We start from the raw sequence: 20,124 nt of genomic DNA on the forward strand, positions 1-20,124 counted from the left end.
GGTTGTAGGTCCTTACCTCTGGGGCCAAATGGTCCGCGTTCAGAACCTGGCTGCGCCAACCACTGGGTCCCAGTTTCTCCGAGCCCCGTTCAGTGAGCGTGTCTTCCAATAAGCGGGGTGAGCCTCACATCACCTCGTTCATCTGGGGCCCAGGGAAAGCACGGTGGTCTGTTCCAGCACTGGAGGAAGCACTGTCTGTGTTGGCCTCGTGGAGAGACGGCTGTCCTCTCCAGGGAGGTCCCTTCCCAGAGAATTTTCAAAGGCAGTTTGACCGTTAGCAATTTTTTTTTTAGACACAACTTGAGAATCTTTTCTCCTGTGTTTCAAGTGACTTCCATTGGTGTGGTTTCTCCCAGGGACACCAGCTTGAGAATCACCTGGGGAAGGGGTAGGGTTGGGAGAGGAGGGGGCTTATCAAATGCAGTTCCTTGGGACCAGCTCGTCCTTTGCTTCTCTCAGAACCCCTGTGAGCAGATGAATAATCAACCTCCCTTACCATAGATGAAACTGAGGCTCCGAGAAGTTAAGGGATATATATGCCCACGATGATTTAATTAAATAATGACAGGCACATCTTCAACTGCTGCAGCCCCGGCCCTTGTCACAGGCTCCCTGTGGACCCCAGCTGCTAAACATAAACAAGCCCGTAGTGCAGCAGCCACAACTCAAGCTGGGGGGCCTTTGGGGAGGTAGATTTTTATCTCCCCCCAATCAGGCACAAGTGAGCGTTTCATAAATAGTTCTAACACAGCTGCCTTCCACAGCCAGCTCTTTGCACTGTAAAAAAACAAACAAACAAACAAACAAACAAAAAAAACCCTGATTTCAGAAACCATGTTCCCAGGCTTCATCGTTTCCTTCTGTTTTTCAATTCTTTGACATTTTGCTTGCAGGGGAACTTTCTCAAACACTTCATGCATCCATGCAACAAATATTTATTGAGTACCTTCTATGTGTCAGGTGCTGTACGAGGTGATAGAATCAGCTGCTGTGAATAAGATGAAGGTCTTGCCTTTATGAAGCTTCTACTCAAGAAAGCAAAAAGGGCAAGTGTCAGAGGGAAATGAGAGCTAGTAAGTAACATTAGGCAGGTGATAGGATTTAGGATATGCTCCCCAAACTAGAGCATCTTGGCATCTGAGAAAACCACAGAAGCGGGAAGGTCTCTCTGATCCCCACCCCCTCCCCTGAAGCACACCATCAAATATCATAGAATCCTCTGACCTTCTGCTGAAGTCGGTCACAAGAGCCTCATGTGGAATACAGTGGAATACTACCCATGTGGGTTGTGCCCAACTCATAAGCGGAGGAAAGGAGAGTCCACGACGCAGGGACTCAGCGGAGAATCTGAACAAACAGGCCCCCAGGTTATTATCAGTAGATCACACCCCCTGTGCCCAATCACACTTCTCCAGGACCGTCCACCTCTTCATCAAACTTAGCGTAAAAATACACAGGTTTCCCCGTTGTTGTTGTTGTTTGTAGTCTTTCACTTCTAAAGGCTCCCATGTCATATAAAACTATATTAAATAAATTTCTATGCTTTTCTCTTGTGAATCTGTCTTTTATGATAGGTATCTCAGTCATAAACCTAGCAATGGGTGAGGAAAGAAATCTTTCCTCCCCTGCACAAGGTAAGCAAGCTGGAGTGTGAAGGTGGAGAGGTGTCCTTTATTTTAACTCTAAAAGACAGAAACTTTTACAAAACATAACCTCAATGCCATTATCGCACTTAAAAAATAACCAGGACTCCTTAATAGGCAATCATGTCCCATCAGTGTTCACACCTCCCCATTGTCGCAAATATTTTTGCATGCTATGAACCTTACTTAAATTCGGGTTCAAACAAATCTCTTTCAGTCTTTAGGTTCTTACCCATTTCCTTTCTTTGTTTTTGTTTCTTGCAGGTTTTTGTTGAAATGGCCAGGTCATTTGTCCCCTAGAATATCCTGCAGTATGGATTTTGCAGATTGCATGCCTATGCCATCATTTCATCTGTTAGGAGGTGCCATTGTATGCAGAATGTGACGTCCGAGCAGAGACTGGACTGAAAGACACAAGGGCGGGAGCTATGCAGAAATCTGAGAGCAAGAGGTTTCCGTTCAGCTTTCATTTTTTCTTAGCTTTACTCTTCATAGTTGTGACCTCTGAAACCTCCTTCTTTTTTCATGTAAGTTCCCCTGCCCGACTATTACAAGTAACCCAGCTGGCTCACGCCTGTAATTCCAGCACTTTGGGAGAACGAGGCAGGCAGGAGTTCGAGACCAGCCTGGCCAACAGGGTGAAACCCTCTCTCTAATAAAAATACAAAAATTAGCCAGGCATGGTGGCATGCACCCGTAATGCCAGCTACTCGGGAGGCTGAGGCAGGAGAATCGCTTGAACCCAGGAGGTGGAGGTTGCAGTGAGCCAAGATCATGCCAATGCACTCCAGCCTGGGTGACAGACTGAGACTGTGTCTCAAACAAACAAACAACAACAACAACAACAACAAAAACAGGTAACCCAGCTGCCTTCATCAATCTACAGTGAAATATGTGTGGTTAAAAGCACTTGGCCTTGAAAACTGGAAACAACCTGAATACTATCAGCAGAACAAATCAATCAAGTGCAGTGTATTTCTAAGTGGAATACTACTCAGCAATGAAAAATGAATGAGCTACTAATTCAAGCACCATACACATGGGTAAATCTCGAAAATAAGTTGAGTGAAAGAGGCTAGATACAAAACAACACACAGGGTAGGCTACCACCTATGAGGTTTAAGGACAGGCAAAACTACTCCGAGCAGCACTTTCTTTGGGAGTGATAGTGACTGGAAAAGGGGCATAAGAGAACCTTCTGGAATGCCAGGGATGCTCCATAGCTTGACCTGGGTGGTGGTTGCACAGGTGTATGCATAGGCAATACTTCCTTACACTTAAGATGTCCATATCTTCCTATTTGTAAGTTATACCTCAATTTCAATAAAAAATTAAAATCAGGTGGACTTTGGATTCAGGCAGACCCAGCCACTAGTTAACTGTTTAACCTTTATCAATTCTCCCATCTGCTTAGGTCCTGTTTCTTCAACATAAAATGGAATAAATACAACTTACTTCATTAGTATTGCATGCAAAGCACTTCACACAGTGGCAGGTAGGAAGCCCTAAAAAATAGCTATTATTCCTTGATAACGTTCTTACTAATATCTGCCCAGCTCCCAACCCATGGCAAGCTCAGGGTGCAACCTCAAACCAGCAGACTCTGCGTTTGTCTCAGCTCCACGCGACATGTCTCTATTAGACTCACCAAAGGACTCATATTTGTAACTTGTTCTTTAATGATATGCACATTACCTCCTGCTGCTATTCTTTTAACATGTTGCTTTTATTTGATCTAATTGGAGCCACAGCGTGGTTAATCACAACATTTAGTGGGAAGTTTGAAGAAGCCAATGGGTCCCTCATGTGTGTTGGGCTGCAACGCCGGCCCTGCCAGGTCTCCCTGGAGCCTGGAGACAAGAGACTTATTGGGGAAACATCCTATCCATCTGGAATCCTTTCTCAGAGGACCTTCTTTGCAAAGCTGCTGCCAAACATTTGCAACTGGTTTTTCAAGAAATCGCAGTTTATTGGGGCTGGGAAATAATCTCAAAATTGACTTCTTCCCATCCATTTCCTTTCTCTGTGTTTGATTCTAGCGGTTTCTGTTGGAGCGGCAGGTCATTTGTCATGTCTGGATGTTGCTGCCCTCATCTCTGCTCAGCTGAATTCCCATTTTCCTTTGGGTAATGTCTCCCTTGGTGACATCTTGGTTCAATTCTGGAACTTTTCAGACACTTTAAGTTACTAGAAAAAGCCCATTCCAAGAAATGAGACTTAGTGTTTTTATAAATATATTTAAATATAAAAGATATGTAGAAAAGTACACAGATTACAAGTGTACAGGTCAATGAATTTGTATGAAATGAACGCATCTGTGCAAACTCAGATCAATAAATTAGACAAGATCATAATCTTACAAACCTTCCTCTAATCATCCCCTCCCAAGGTACCTGCTGTCTGGACTTCTAACACCATAGATCTGTTTTGCTTCTCTCTGAACTTGCTATGAATGAAATCAAATAATGTGTCAGCCTAGCTTTGTTTGCCAGCACCTGTGTCTCTTTGCCTCTTTGCCTGGGGGCTTCCTCTGAGGATTGGAGCTCACTCTGCCAGAGCAAGCAGCAGGCTGAAATTAACCAGGGAATTAACACCTTTCAAGACCAGGAGGCAATCAATGGCTCTTCAGAGTTGTTGAATCAGTATCCCAGCCCCTGTGAGGAATATCTCAGAAGGCATGGTCTCTATTGACTGTCAGAGGTCCCCAGTGGGACTAAGCTCCTATTGCCTGCAGTGATACTTTGCTCTGTGACACACTCTGAAGAGTGTGACTTCTTCCCTTCCCTGATTCGCTTCCCCATTTCTCCTATTAGTGTTTCCTGGAATCCCCTCCTAAACAAACTAATTGCCTCAGAACCTGCATCTAAGGGAACTATAACTAAGACAACCCATGATTGTCTTCCAGTTCCTTTTGCTTGGCCTCAGAAAGCACAGTCCCCTTCCTTTCCCCAGTGAGGTTAGAATAGCTTTAAAAAACAAAAAAAGTGAGGGAGGAGGAGGGTGAGGAGGAAGAGAAAGAAGAATAAAAGGAGAAGGAAAGGAAGAAGGAGAAGGAAAAGAAAGAGCTGAAGGAAGACGAAAGAGATGAAGGAGAAGGAGAATTACACTCCTTCCAAGGCTACAGGACTCTCCCCTCTCATTTTGTTCTTTTAAACTGATAGCTTGTGGAAAGGCAGTAATGATGATTAGTAGTAACAGGGCCCATTCTGCCAACCTTGTCAGGTCTGAGAACAGTGCGCTGCCTCCTTGTTCTCCCCTATCCCAGTGGTGGTGCAGAAATCTCCCTAGCTCTGTGCCACTGTCAGCCAGTCTGAGATGATAGGAGAAAATGCCACTTAGTCTCCTGTTATACATTTTCAAGGCTGGTCTTAGCCTCCAGTCTTTCAGGCTTCTCCCAGACACCAAGAATTTACGTCCTCATCATTCTTCATCTTCCACTTGGGACCCTTCAGTGGGGCTTAGATTCTCCCAGCCTGCCCCTTCGCAGTCCTGGATGACTGCCTTCTAAAACCAGAACCGCTCTTGGCACACCTAGCAAAGCAAGGAGCTGCAAATCGCTCCACTAATGGACTCCACTGGGATTTCAGAGGTAAACTCCCATTGTAAGATTTCTGTGTCAGAAACTTCCACCAAACTCCTGCATATTCCTCTTGCTGTCAAGCAGGAAAGGCCAGGACTCTAGAATATGCAGTTTCCAAGTGCATATCTGCCTCCACAAGGCACTCTTGGAGACGGTAATGTGCTCACTGATTGGGCACATTTTCAATATGAGTTGATTTGCAGGTGGCTGGGACTGCAGCATCAGGCAGAGCCCTCCCCAGCTTCCTTGACACAGGGGGCCGAGGTTGGGCCTCTGGGTTCAAAAACTCCTAAAAACTGTTGGCAAAATGTTGTGTGTATTTGCTCACCTGTGTTGTTCTGAGGAATAGTTTTGTAGATTTCCAAAACTCCTCAAAGTGGCCTAGGACCCCATATTATTTGCAAACTATGCATCCGACAAATGTCTAATATCTAGAATCTGTAAGGAACTCACACAAATTCACAAGCAAAAAACAAAAAAAATTAAAAAGTGGGCAAAGGACATGAACAGACACTTTTCAAAAGAGGACATACATGCTGCCAACAAGTGTATGGAAAAATGTTCACTATCACTAATCATTAGAGAAATACATATCAAAACCACAATGAGATACCATCTCACACCAGTCTGAATGGTAATTATTAAAACGTCAAAAAATAATAGATGCTGGTGAGGTTGTAGAGAACCTTATACACTGCTGATGGGAATGTAAATTAATTCAGACATTGTGGAAAGCAGTAAAACAGAATAACCATGTGACTCAGCAATCCCATTATTGGGTATATTCTTAAAGAAATATAAATCGTTTTACCATAAAGGCACATGCATACATATATTCATTGCAGCACAATAGCAAAGACATGGAATCAACCTAAATGCCCATCAGTGTAGATCTGGTAGACTGGATAAAGAAAATGTGGTACACACACACCATGGAATACTATGCAGCTATAAAAAAAGAACAGGATCATGTCCTTTGCAGCCACATGGATGGAGCTGGAAGCCATTATCCTCAGTAAACTAATGAAGGAACAAAAAACCAAATACCACATGTTCTCACTTATAAGTGGGAGCTAAATGATGAGAACACATGGACACATGGGGGGAATAACACACACTGGGGCCTATCAGAAGGTGGAGGGTGGGAGAAGGAGAGGATCAGAAAAAGTATCTATCAGATACTACGCTTAGTACCTGGGTGATGAAATAATCTGTACACAGAACCTTTACGACACACAGTTTACCTGTAAAACAAACCTGCACATATACCCCTGAACCTAAAATAAAAGTTAAAAAAAAAAAAAAAAAAGAACTCCCTATTGGTAAGAGAGCTGATTATTTGAAAACTGAGTAACCCTCCTAGGCTCCTGTGATCCCGCTTCAACTTTACCAAATAGACACAGGTAACCCAATTATGGCCAACTAGCCTTGGGGCTGGGCTCTAGGCCATGATGCACTCCATTAAATAAACCCAACTCCAGAAGACCTTGAGGAATGATGTAAATCTCCTCCTCCAAGAACACTTGAATCACAACCTGGAACGTAGGCTACATTTCCTCTTCACACATTTCTTTTCTCAAATTCTGACTCGTGGAAGCAGCTACTCTCCCCAAAATCTCCTTTCCCTGCCTCTTCCTAAAGGCCCGCTCTTGCCCCTTTCTCTCACCTCGTGCACCTCTTTTTTTCCAGGTAGCTTGAACCTTTCCTAACTCGAGCCTACTTTGTCTCTCTCAGCTTCTTACCACTGTCCCCTCCACCCATTAACCTGGGCAGCTCAAGGAAGGAGCTATGGAGCCAAGCAACACAGGCATAGAAGTCCAGAAGGTAGCAGAGGCGCGACAGCTCCAAAAGCTATGTCCACATCACTTTGTTGGTATCACACTGGGTAGACAAAAATGAAACCAAAGCAAAAGTTACCCTGTATTTTATTTTTATGTTTTATTATTATTATTATTATTTCTTTTTTGAGATAGGGTCTCGCTCTGTCACCCAGGCTGGAGTGCAGTGGTGTGATCACAGCTTATGGCAGCCTCAACCTCCCAGGCTCAAGCAATCCTCCCACCTCAGCCTCCCAAGTAGCTGGGACCACAGGCATATACCACAATGCCCAGCTAAATTTTTTTTTTTTTTTTGACAGAGTTTCACTCTGTCGCAAAGGCTGGAATGCAGTGGTGCGATCTCCGCTCACTGCAAGCTCTGCCTCCCAGGTGCACGCCATTGTCCTGCCTCAGCCTCCCAAGTAACTGGGGCTACAGGTGCCCGCCACCATGCCTAATTTTTTTTGTATTTTTTAGTAGAAACGGGGTTTCACCATGTTGCCCAGGCTGGTCTCAAACTCCTGGGCTCAAGTGACCCTCCTGTCTTGGCCTCCCGAAGTGCTGGGATTACAGGCACGAGCCACCACCCCTGGCAGTAGTTACCTTTAAATTTAAACTGTGTTATGAAAAAAACGAGGTAGGGCTGTTTGAACTGACATAGATATCTAAGATATATTACGCAGGGAGTACCAGGACATACAGAAAAGTATTACTTCCTTAAGAGTAAGACACCTGGGACACAAAATTTAAGGGTGTGCTCACTGTCAGGGTTGTGCAAACCATGTCCCTGGGCTAACATGAGCCTGAGAGTGGGTGCCTCCTTAAATTCTGCACCCTTGGCCTGGCCCTGATATGAAAAGAAAACAGTAAAGCAGAACCATCTTATACATGTGTAGTATGATCTCGTATGTAAACACTACGCATGTGTATTAAATATATAGAAATCTCTGGAGGGATCACACCCAACCTGTTCTTAGTGTTTCATTCTGAGATGTGGCATTGGAGGGAAGAGAGAAGGGCTTCCCTCTTAACTGTACCCACTTCTGTACTGTTTTAAATTACAAAATAACAATTATATATGGCTCTTATAATTTTAGACAAGACAGAAAAATAAATAGAATAATAAACCGTATTACATGTCAAAGGGTCTACAAAATATATATACACAGACTGTGAGGATTTTCTTCTGTGGTCAGATGCAAATTGTGAAAACTGAGACATGTTGACGATTCTTTTTCCCCTGATTTCAAAGCACCCTCAGTCCGCACGGCAGCCGCCACCTCTGATTCATCTAGTTTGAGGTCTGTTCATGCAGCAGATGGAAGTCAGCATGCCCTTGGGACAACACGGCAAGGGTGGAGGGTGGTAACGCTTCCCTTTCTCTCCTCCAGAGTGAGGGTGAAGGCGACAATCAGCTGCCCCTTCCCATGGGGTAGCACTGTGATGGGAAAGAGTGAGGCAGAAGAGGCTGGGACTGCCCCACTGCAAATGTCTGGCTGGCAGACACACCTAGGAAGGCTCTTAGCCATCCATGAAGAAGCCTACACATTAGAGTTGTTTTTCCAGACTCCAAACTTTCTAAGCAGTGATATTTATCCACCTATCTTATCCAAGTTTTTCAGTGAAACGTTTAAAATGTGCACATTACTCCAAGCAGAGCAGAAGAATATAACGACTTCATTGTTTTCCTTCCTGGCATCCTCTGCATGTCCCTTGACCCTGGCTCTTCCTGCCTGACTCAGGAGTTCTCCATCATTGGCACTGTTTCCATCATTCTTGGAATCAGACAGGAGATATACCAAGCCTGTGGCCCAAGGGTTTCTTGTCAACACCCCAGAGAATTGTGAGCTTACTGGAGAGTCCCCAGAGCAGTGGTTCCTGTCTAATGGGAACTTGCACCCCAGGGGACACTTGGCAATGTCTGGAAACACTTTTGGTTGTCACATCTTAGGAGGAACTCTTGGCATCTTGTGGGTGGAAACCAGGGATGCTACTATAAACAACCTCCAATGCAGGGGGAAGCCCCCACAACACAAAATTATCTGGCCCAAAATGTCAACAGTGCTGAGATTGAGAAACCTTGCCCTAGAGCCTCACTACTCAAAAAGGGGTCCATGGACCAGTAGCATTGGCATGTCCTGGGAGCTCGTTGGAAATGCAGAATCCCAGGCCCCACACAAACCCCAAGTTGAGATAGAGCAGAAGATGAATAACCCCTATGTCAATCAGGATAGGCTAGTCAGTAAACGTTCGTGTAGAGGGCCAGATAGTAAGTACTTTAGGCTTTGAGGGCCAGATGATCTCTGTTGCAACTACTCAACTATGCCTTTGTAGTGTGACAGCAGCCCTACATGCTAAGTAAACAAATGCACATGGCTGTGCTCCAATCATTTGGCCAGCATCACTTTGCTGACCCTTGCACAAAGTCCATTTGTGGAAACAAATGATCCCCCAAATAGTGAAGATTATTTCCCATGCACACTGCATGTCCATCATGAGTTGTCTGAGGTCCCTGCGCCATGCTAGCCCCAGTCAGGAACCCAGGGTCCCAGATTCTAACACCACAACCTTCACTGATCATCAGGGAGGGAAAATACATAGCAGGCACGGCACATGTGGTACACAGACCAAGCATGCGTTTGCTCCTGGAGCTTCCACCTGGAAGTACCACCCACCTCTCTCATATTTTATTGGCCAAAGCAAGTCATCTGGCTGTGCCTAAATTCAAGAGGGTAGGAACATATTCCCAGAAGGATGGCAATGCCTAATGACCGCCTGGATCTCCTCTCCTCAGAAATCCCGGCCCTACCATAGGCTTAATTCATCCCATCTATGAAATCCATTAACTATCTGGATAGACTTGAGCAGAGTTGCATCTCAGATTAGGCATGGACCACTTAGTGGTGAGTTCATCTCTTCCTCATGCCTCTATAAGGAATAACAGTACAAGCATACATTTATGTGATTGTCTGTACTGTGCCAGGCACTGAGCACTTAATATATTTCATTTATTTCCAATCTCACAACAGTTCTAGGAGGTGAATGTTATCTGCCTTTTACAAATAAGAAAACCTGAGACCAAGAGGTGATGTAGCCTGTCCAAGGCCACCAGCTGGTAAATGGTAGAGTTAGGATTCAAGTTCAGGTCTGTCTAACCTCAAAGCTTGTACATTTTAACATCATCTTTTGTTTTTGTTGTTGTTGTTTGTTTGTTTGTTTTTGTTTTTGTTTTTGTTTTTTGAGACACAGTTTCACTCTGTCACCCAGGCTGCAGTGCAGTGATGCCATCTCAGCTGACTGCAACATCTGCCTCCCAGGTTCAAGCAATTCTCGTGCCTCAGCTTCCCAAGTAGCTGAGATTACAGGCGCAAACCACCATACCCTGCTAATTTTTTGTATTATTAGTAGAGATGAGGTTTTATCATGTTGGCCAGGTTGGTCTCAAACTCATGACCTCAAATGATCCGCCTGCCTCGGCCTCCAAAGTGCTAGGATTACAGACGTGAGCCACTGCACCCGGCCTATACTTTTTTACTTTTAATCTTCACAATAATCTGATGGAGTATGTATCATTAGACCCATTTTACTGATGAGGAAAAGGGGCCAAGAAGAAATGTGTCCAAGCTCACATATTCAATGGTAGAATCAAGATTCCAACCCAGATCTACTGACACTGAAGACTGCGCTTCTAACAGTTTCTAGTACTGGGACATCTGTTCCGTAACTGAGGCCCTAAGGCACTGTAGGTGCCTTGCCCATATCCTTGAATCTTACCACTTCAGAGGGCATCAGCTGACTGTCAACTGTTAGGACTTCTGTCTCTTTGCTTGAGGGCTTTCTCAGAAGTCACACAAGGAAGACATTCCCTGTCTGGGCTCAGGGAAATTCAGAAGAGCTGAGAGATGGCCACTGGAGAACCAGCACCCTGCCCCTACCCAAACTTTCAACCAAAGATTGGCAGAGTAGGTGTGAAACATCCCAGCTCCCTTGCCTCCTGGGTCCAATAACTAGGCGTGTACTCTAACTGGTTCCCAAAGGCCACAGTAAGATAAAATTATAGTTAACTTCAGTAGCAGCTGACTCAATCACATACTCATTATTGGCTATTATCTTGGATCATCAGAGTTCACAAATAAAAATTACAGGATCCCCAGTTAACTTTGAATTTCAGATAAAACTGATAGTTTCTGTAGTGTAAGTATGCTCCAGCCAATATTTGGGACACATACTAAAAAAAATTATTCTTTATTTGTCTGAAAAATATTGCATAGGACATGCTTATATTTAAAAAGTACTCATTGTATGACTTTCTAATTTAACAGGCTTCCTGAATTTTACCTGGCAACTCTACAGCCAGTCCTTTCCTAGGTCATGGCCTCACTTCCCTATCTCCATCTCCAACTACACCGCTTTTATTTGAATCCTTGTCTCAAAGTCTGTGCTAGGAGGAGCTCAGATAAGATGTAGGGTGACATAAGGAGCCAAACATGTCTGCACACAAAGAGATTTTACTGATGCTTAAGGGCCATCTGGACCCCATTGGAGCCAGGACAGTGGGGCCACCAGCCAACCTCTACGAGAACCATTTTGAATTCAGTGTATATGAAAGAGAGAAGGCTTTCTTCCCATATTGCCACTATTATTATAGCTGGAGGCTTACTGTGGGCGGTAACTCTTTATCTTCTCATTATATGCTCTTCCGATAAGCATTGAAAGACGTAGACATTTCTAGGCACTTCTTATCTGAGATTTCCTCCACTGAGTTGAGCATCAACAGATCAGACAAATACTCGGGATGACATAGTCCCTCCTTGGACCACATCCTGCTGCCACTGAATACCCATCCCACCCACGATCTTCTTTCTTAGCATACCTTGATTTTGCTCACCTTCTTCAGAGCAGCTGCATTCTTCAGGAGAAGCCTGAGCTATCCACAGAGAGTGACTCTTTTTCAGTGCAAATCAACCATGATAATACCATTGTTTCTGCCAATATGTGGTTTAGAAATGGATATGAGATGCACTTCTGGCCAGGGGGACATGAGAGGCCATATGGGAAACACCTAAAAAGAGGCTCCTTTATTGTGACCCTTGACCTCCTAAGAGGCACGAGTAGTGGATGCTAGCTGTACCGCCCAGATCCTCTTTCAAGACAGGCACTTTCCCCATACCCGCCAGGAGTGCTTTATCCGAGGTCACCCCACCACCACCCACTCAGCATCAGCACACATCCAATGACTAGTCAATGGAGAGGTACAAAGGTCCAGCCTCTTGCCACAGTTTTGGAAACTCTGAAGCTCCATCCCAGCTCCAGAGGGCCCTGTGAGTTCAGCTGAGGCCTCCGTTGCAGCCGCATCATAGCTCAACTCCTCCTTTTGGCCAGCCTTGCCTCTCTCATTCCCTAACAGCTGTTGTTCCTGAGAATATTCTCCAACAACCTCCCTGCACACAAATTTCCATTTCAAGGAACTGGTGTTAAGACAACATATGAGGAGCAAGTTCCCTTTTTCACAAGCAGATATTGCTTTCCACACATGGAACTACAGCAGCCATCTTGGGGCCATGAGGGGAACCAGCCTAAGAAGATAAGTCCATGCTCTGAGGACAACAGAACAAAAAGATAGAAAGAACCTGGGTCTTCAATGATGTCATTGAGCTGCTAAATTAACCTGCTCTAGAACTGCCCTACTTCCAGGATTCTGGTCATGCCAGCTAATAGATGTTCTTTGTCATAAAACCTCTTTAAGTTGAATCTTATGTTGCTTGCAGCCCAAATCACACTTTAAATTACATACTACATATCAGTAGGAGGCAAAGGGAAATACTTCAAGTCAAGGAAGTGCCAGAATAGCATGGATTCCAAAATCCGGTACTTACGTGACTTGCCAGAGTACTCCAAGTCCAGATGCAGTCCCCTCATCTTAACTACTGTGACACTTGTCCAGATGCAGTCCTCTCATCCTAATCCCTGTGACAATTCCCTCTCCTTTTTATACCACTGTTGTCCAGTAACGCCAGAGGCTAAGAAGTATGCAATTCTTTGCACAACCCTGAGAAAGAAGAAATCCCTAGATAATATTTTGACACCTTGTAATTCATGGCACAGCCATGCCTCTATTTCACTTTCTCCTTCTTTTCTTGTTACTTAGAAAGAAAATAGCAGAGAAACATGTCAGGCCAAGAAAGGCTAAATCATCCCAAGCGATGTCAACCTCATAAATATTATGAAATACTGTAGGATGCTCAAAAAATATTTATACAGTTTTGCCCCCTCTTGTGATGAAGGAAGTCATTGAGCTGCATCCCCAGGCCTTTCGACATCTCGGTAGCCCTGTCTCAAAAGTCAGGGGTGCCTTTGGCACACAAGCTGTTGTCAGTGAGCTAAAGATCAGACAATCTGTGCATTAAGTGCCTAAATACACAACTCAAGCATGTGGCCATTTTTGCCTGAGTCTTTATTTTAATCAGTTATATAGAAGATTGGAAGTAAGATCAAGGGCTCTGGAATCAAACAGTATAGAGTTAAGTGCTAGACTATGGACAAATTATTTAACTATTCTGTGCTTGTTTCAACATCATCTATATAATGGAAATATTAATAGTACCAGTCAGCTTGGACTAAGTTATGCTGCAGTAACAAACAGCCTTAAAATCTCAGTGGCTGGCAACAACAGAAGTCCATTGCTTATTAGAGCCACATGTCCACTGTTGGCTGTTGTTCAATTCCATGTGATCTTCATCCCATAATGCAGATTGACATGGAAGCCTGTATTTGGGATACTGTCAATCTCATGGCAGGTAAAAAGAGATCCTGGCAGAACCACACAATGATTGTCAAAGCTTCTGCTTGGAAGTGGCAAACATCAACTCTACCCAAGCTTTATAGCCCAAAACTTGTCACACAGCAAGACTAAAGCCATGGAATGGAAAGTATAATTCTCGCACATGGAGAAGATGCCAGTGTTTTGGACAGTAATACAATCTACCACATAAGCATGCAGGATTGTTCTGAGAATTGAAGGTAAAGGGAAGAAAGTAAGGTTTCAAAAAGTTAGCTATTATGAATATTAGTACCATCGTTTTAAGTTCTAAGTTACTAATTGGGATAAGAAAGTTTTTATAAATGGTTTCTTCTATTCAGTAGTCATTTAGATTAAGCTTTTGAAAGTGCTGACTCAAGAGCATGTGGATTATAAGGTTCTGTGAATCAGTAACCAAATAAATAAAGTTTATTGGCATAAAAGTAATGTCTGCTACATGAAGATGCTGTGAAGATTAAATGAGATGCCTGCAAATTCTTTGTCACTTTTCCCATTGAAAGTGAGTCTAATTCTCCTCCCCTGGAATCTGAGCTGACTTTAGTGATCTACTTGACCAACAGAATGTGGCAGAAGTAATGTGTCAGGGCTTCTGAGGCTAGGTCATAGAAGCCTTGCAGCTTTATTCTAGCCTTCTTAGAACCTCTTAGAACACTTGTTCTTGGAGCCGTGAGCTGCCACATAAGTGAGAGGGGGATCCAGCTGACTCCAGTCTTCTGGTCTTCTGTGCCAAAGTGCCAGATATTTGAGTAGAGCCATTGTGAAGCCATCAAACTAGCCTGTCAGTTTAACACCACCAAACAACCTTGGTTGATCCCTTGTAGAGCACAAGAATCACCCTGCTGAGCTCTGCCTGAATTCCTGGCTCACAAAATCATGAGATAGAATAAAATGGTTGTTTTAGCCACTAACTTTTTGATAGTTTGCTGTTTAGCAATAGATAACCAAAACACATGGAAGCCCTTAGCAAAATATCTGACTCATAATTGCTTTGGAAATTAATTGCTAATATCATTGGGTCTTGGGTAGACTCACAACTTACCTTCCCCCATTTAGTTTGGAATGCCCATGACTTAAAACTGAAGAAAGGATGGCAAAGACAAAACTTTAGTCAAATGTTTTAGTTTCCTTGACATTTTCCTAAATGTCCAAAAGGGAAGCCATAAACATGTAAGACAATAAGCCTAGGACTTTCAGGAATCCCCTGACTTCCCTTGGGTTCATTGGATACACACGTGCCTAAATCTTTCAAGAAAGCTAAAATTCAATATTTTAAAATTACTTAAACTTTCAGATAAAATTGACGCAACTACAAGGTGTCTTATGTTCACCTGGCGGTTCTATGTATCCTTCAGCTTTGTACTCATTTTAAGAAGTAAGGACCTAGATTCTAGAGTTGGAAAATTGCCATATTCAAGAATAGATGAGCATGTATGTCTGGGCTGGTGCCATCTCTTTTGTTGTTGTTATTATTGTCATTGACTTGTTTATATTCTCAGCATAGGGACTTGGCCATTTTAGGTAGAGGTTGAAACAGAGAGATACTATATGTTCCCCAAATTTCACTCTTTTTCCACCTGGGGACACAGCTAGACCATATTTCCCAGGATCCCCTGCAGTTAGATGGGACCATGTGACTGAGGTGTGGCCAGTGGAATGTGGACAGCAATGATGGACACCACTTCAGGGCCTGGTCCCTGGAAAAACTCCTGTGTGACACTTCACTTTTTCTTCTCTCATCTGGAAGACAATCCAGGAAGAATTCTGTGGCCCTAAAAGATGGTAGAACCCTAACGCAAAGGAGCCTGGGTCCCTGAGTAGCTGAGTGGAGCAGATCTCCATTTCCATCCCCACCAGGCTGACCAGCACTGGGATGTGACCTTAGTGAGAAATAAGCCCTGATTACAGTAAGCCCCTGAAATGAGGGGTTGTTTTGTTCTAGCAGTGAGGCTGTCTTAAGGAATACAAAGATATGGGGCGGGGAACATGTTGTGGCTTTCCCCCGTCTCCAACATGTGCAAGCCGAGGAGCCGCAATGCCTTTGTTGGAGAGTTTACTGACAATAGTTACGCTGCCTGTCACAACTCCCAGAAGAAAGGAAACAGTGGCTGAGAGGGCTGCCCCTGCCCTCCCCAGTCTCCTAAGGGTATAAAGCATGAATCTTTTCTTCGCTCTTTCTCTCTGCAGGGGAACAGCGGGAAGATATCTAGCACATCATGTTCTGCTGGCTCCAGTGACAAGTCGATGAAATTCTATCACTCGTCCGACAGGAGACCTCAGAAGTGACTAATTTAATCCCTGAGGCCTCTTTAGAAGGAGAATCCTCAACTTTCTGGGCAACTCCTCCCTTTACTCTGCCTGGTTTCCACGAAGCAAGATAGTCAGTCACACTCAAATCAGCTCAGCAGGGAGCAGATATTCTTAGAGTGATTCTTCCCTAATTTGGCTGACTGAATTGAATAGCTATTTATTAGAGCTCTAAAATGGTGCCTTTTGCGTAACATGGCCTTCGCACCATTCCCTGGAAATCACTCTGTCGAGAATGTAGGAAGGGGAAGATGCATCTGCCTTGAGCGAGGCGGGATAAACCAGTTTCTGGGGCCAGGCCAGACTGGGAGGCAAAGAAAGCAGCATCTATTACAACCTTCTTCAGCCTCAGGACTTGGATGTCCTTGGCTGCTATTCCCCAAGACCAGATTAACGTAGTGGTGGGTGACTCAGAAAGGAGGCAGCCCAGATCTGGAGGTCACACAGACCTAGGCAGACTAGCACCTGCTACCAGCTGTGTGACCTAGGGATGTAAGTCAACCTTTCTGAGCTCCTGTTTCTATACCTAGAATATGGAGGTGCATAAAATCTAACTCATAGAGTTCTTAAAAAGGGGTGAATGAGGGCTGAGCATGGTGGCTCGTGCTTATAATCCCAGCACTTTGGGGGCCAAGATGGATAGATCACTTGAAGTCAGGAGTTCAAGACCAGCCTTGCCAACATGGTAAAACCCCACCTCTACAAAAAATACAAAAATTAGCCAGGCATGGTGGCATGCACCTGTAGTCCACAGCTACTCAGGAGGCTGAAGTGGGAGGATCGCTTAAGCCCAGAAGGTTGAGAGGTTGAAGCTGCAGTGAGCTGTGATGGCACCACTGCACTGTGGGTGACAGAGTGAGACCTTGTCTCAATCAATCAGTCAATCAATGAAATAATTAGTGAAATGCCTGACTTCGTTGTAACTCTCCTTCACTCACCTTCTGGAATCTTCATAGTCACTAAATTCAAGTCCAAATTCTTGCAATTGACCTTGCCATCTGTATTAGTCAGCATTATCTAGAAGGGCAGAACTAATGGAAAATATATATATATATATGGGTTTCTTAAGTGTTAACTCACATAATCACAAGGTCCACAATAGTCATCTGCAGGCTGAGGAGCAAGGAGAGCCAGTCTGAGTCCCCAAACTGAAGAACTTGGAGTCTGACGTTCAGGGACAGGAAGCATCCAGCACGGAGAAAGATGTGGGCTGAGAGGCTAGGGCAGTCTAACCTTTTCACATTTTTCTGCCTGCTTTATATTCCCTGGCAGCTGATTAGATGGTGCCCATCCAGATTAAGGGTGTGTCTGCCTTCCTCAGCCCATCGACTCAAATGTTAATCTCCTTTGGCAACATCCTCACAGACATACCCAAGATTAAGACTTTGCATCCTTCAATCCGATCAAGTTGACACTCAGTATTAACCATCACACCATCTTACTGCTCCTCGGTGGCCATTAATGTGAAATTTGCAGGGGAAATGAGCTAGAAAAACAAGCTTGAGATTTCAGAGCGTAGCCATAGTGGACCTGGTAGCTGAATCTCCACAGAACCTTAGAGGAGAATAGGGAATAGCACCTCTATCTAACACTTAAGTGGGCTCCTGTATGACCCCAAGTCTCCTAACCACCTATGTCAATCTCTACCCTGCAGTACTGAACAGGAAGAAATTGGAGGCTGGTTGGCAGACCACACCACACTCTCCCGTCATACTTGAAACACATCATCAGATCATCCAGAAGCCAGGGATTACAAATACACGGCATGCATCTCACTACTCTCCAGTCCTATATCTGTAGCAGACAGCATTAATCAATCACAGCCCTCTTCCCCACTGAGTCCACACAAGGCCCCAGAAGTCTTTCCCACTTAGCACTCCAGGCAGACACCACCAATCGATCAGAGATGTCATGTAAGTGCAAAACCCTTTATGAAGCCATAAACATTTGCCCTCTGGAGTGGCCTAACCCCAGAGAACGAACAGGCAGCCAGAGGGATCCAGTAAGGAGTAAACCAAGACAGATCGTTGAGCTTTCAAGTGCTTACAAGAACTCATTGCATGAGTGCTAACAAAATCTGGATATGGTGATGCAGTTAGCCATGGAATCCAAGTTTGGAGGGCTAGTCCTCAAATCATGATTTCTGCACTTTCTAGGTATTGCTTTCCTGGGCATTTTCTTCCCTATGGCAATGAGGTTTCCTCAGGAGCATGAGCAAAACACACAGAGAGGGAGGCCATTTCCACACAGTTCTGGGCATCGTTAGCCAATCCTCTAACTAAACACTGGTGTCAGCAAGACCCGTTAACCAGAGCTCATCCCACCCCCAGAACTGTTAACAAGACAATGACATATAGTGCAGGGTGTTAAATCTTCTAAGGTGGAATCCTTGTCTTCAGCGAATGGCCATGAATCAACTAAACAGGATATGCCAGGATGTTTAAGATGGCCATATATTTATTTATGAGTGAATGACCAGTTCAGTATTTCTGCCAGTTACCTTTATGGTTTTTATGAGATTTGGATAATGTTTATTTATTGCCCATACTGTTTTCCATTCACAATGGAGCTTTGTCCGACATTTAGAGACATTTTAAATGTTTTTTACTGGTTTCTCTGGCATGAATAAAGGGAGCTTTTTTTCTTTGGATTTCTGCAAGGAACTCATGCAAAGCTAATTTGGATGATAAAACGATACCATTTCAAACATCTTCATGCTCGGATCATATTATTTGAACCTTTTCATAGGAAGAGATTAATTATGTGGTTTGCATCACTAACCTTAGAATTTTAATAACAAGGCTGGTCAGATGAAGGGCCAAAATATGTCTTTTACAGCAAAATATGTTACGTCATGAAAATCTCTTCCGTTCCTACTGTTGGACTGTGCTTATGTGCTTGTTGGCAAGCCAAGAGGTAAATTTGTTTAATTGTTTCCAGAATAGGCAATATATACCCAAGACAAAGCTATACTATTTATTGTTGTTGTTAACTACAATATGCATAGCTCCCATTTATTGAAAGTTTATTATTATGCCCAGATTGGATGTATAATCTCATTGCAACCCAGGGAAGTGAGAACCAGTGGTCCCTGCTTTCTGGGTGAGGAAACTGAGGCTTAAGATTGGTAAGTAGCATGCCTCGATTCCCCCAGCAGGTACATCATAGAGGCAGGACTCACGGGCAAATTTGTCTAATGCCAAGGTGAGTCTGTCTCCAACTCTATTCTGCTGTCCTTGCGACTCAGGCTTTTGAGATCCTCCTCCCAAATTATGTTATATGGTCAAATTCATGAAAAAAAATCCAATTGGCTGCCAAATTTAATGTAGACATAACAAAGAGCTAATTAACGGAAACTCTTATTTTCCAGGCTACTCTTGTGGTTTTAAGGATAAGTAATCTGAGGCCTGGAGCTGGTGACCTATTGGTTTGAAGGGCCCTGGGGGCTGTGTTGTACACTCAGAGGAGCCGGGGTACAGAGCCTCACCTCTTCCCTCCTTTTTGCCAAGTGCTCTAATCTCCTGTCATGACATCTTCTGTCTGGCTCTCTACCAAACCGTCAGGAGAGCATCACTCCCACCATCACAGTAATTATCATAAGCATCACAAACCCCTCCAGCAGCCACAGCAACAGCTTGCTTTATGGTGCACCTACTGCCTGCCAGCCAGGCCCTGAGTGTCACATCATAGATGTGCCTGCTCTCATTTTATTCTCCCAACATCCCTGAAAGGTGGGAGAAATACACTACCCATTTTACTGGGTAAATGGGTAAATGCTGGGACACTGCAGTTTAACTTGGATCTGTCCAAAGTCACACAATGTATATGAGCTGGGGACTAGAATGCAGGGTGCTAACTCCAGGGCCTAGGCACTTAGCTTCTCATTGTGAGAGGCTAAGAGACCCTTCACCAAAGAGGCAAAGGAACACACCCAGGACAAACTCACAGGTGGTCCCAGAG

At 44.1% G+C, this 20,124-nt stretch overlaps 1 long non-coding RNA gene across 1 annotated transcript; it reads right to left on the reverse strand.

The window, feature by feature from the left end:
• Positions 1 to 824: 824 nt before the first annotated feature.
• On the reverse strand, positions 825 to 19,683 carry LOC105479583 (uncharacterized). The gene is made up of 4 exons (XR_985974.2): positions 19,652 to 19,683; positions 1,876 to 2,047; positions 1,225 to 1,347; positions 825 to 1,025 (listed from the first exon to the last, which is right to left on the reverse strand). It is a non-coding gene; the product is annotated as an uncharacterized lncRNA (long non-coding RNA).
• Between the last annotated feature and the right edge of the window lie 441 nt (positions 19,684 to 20,124).

Source organism: Macaca nemestrina, chromosome 2, assembly GCF_043159975.1.
Source record: "Macaca nemestrina isolate mMacNem1 chromosome 2, mMacNem.hap1, whole genome shotgun sequence".
NCBI classification, from domain to species: Eukaryota; Metazoa; Chordata; class Mammalia; order Primates; family Cercopithecidae; genus Macaca; species Macaca nemestrina.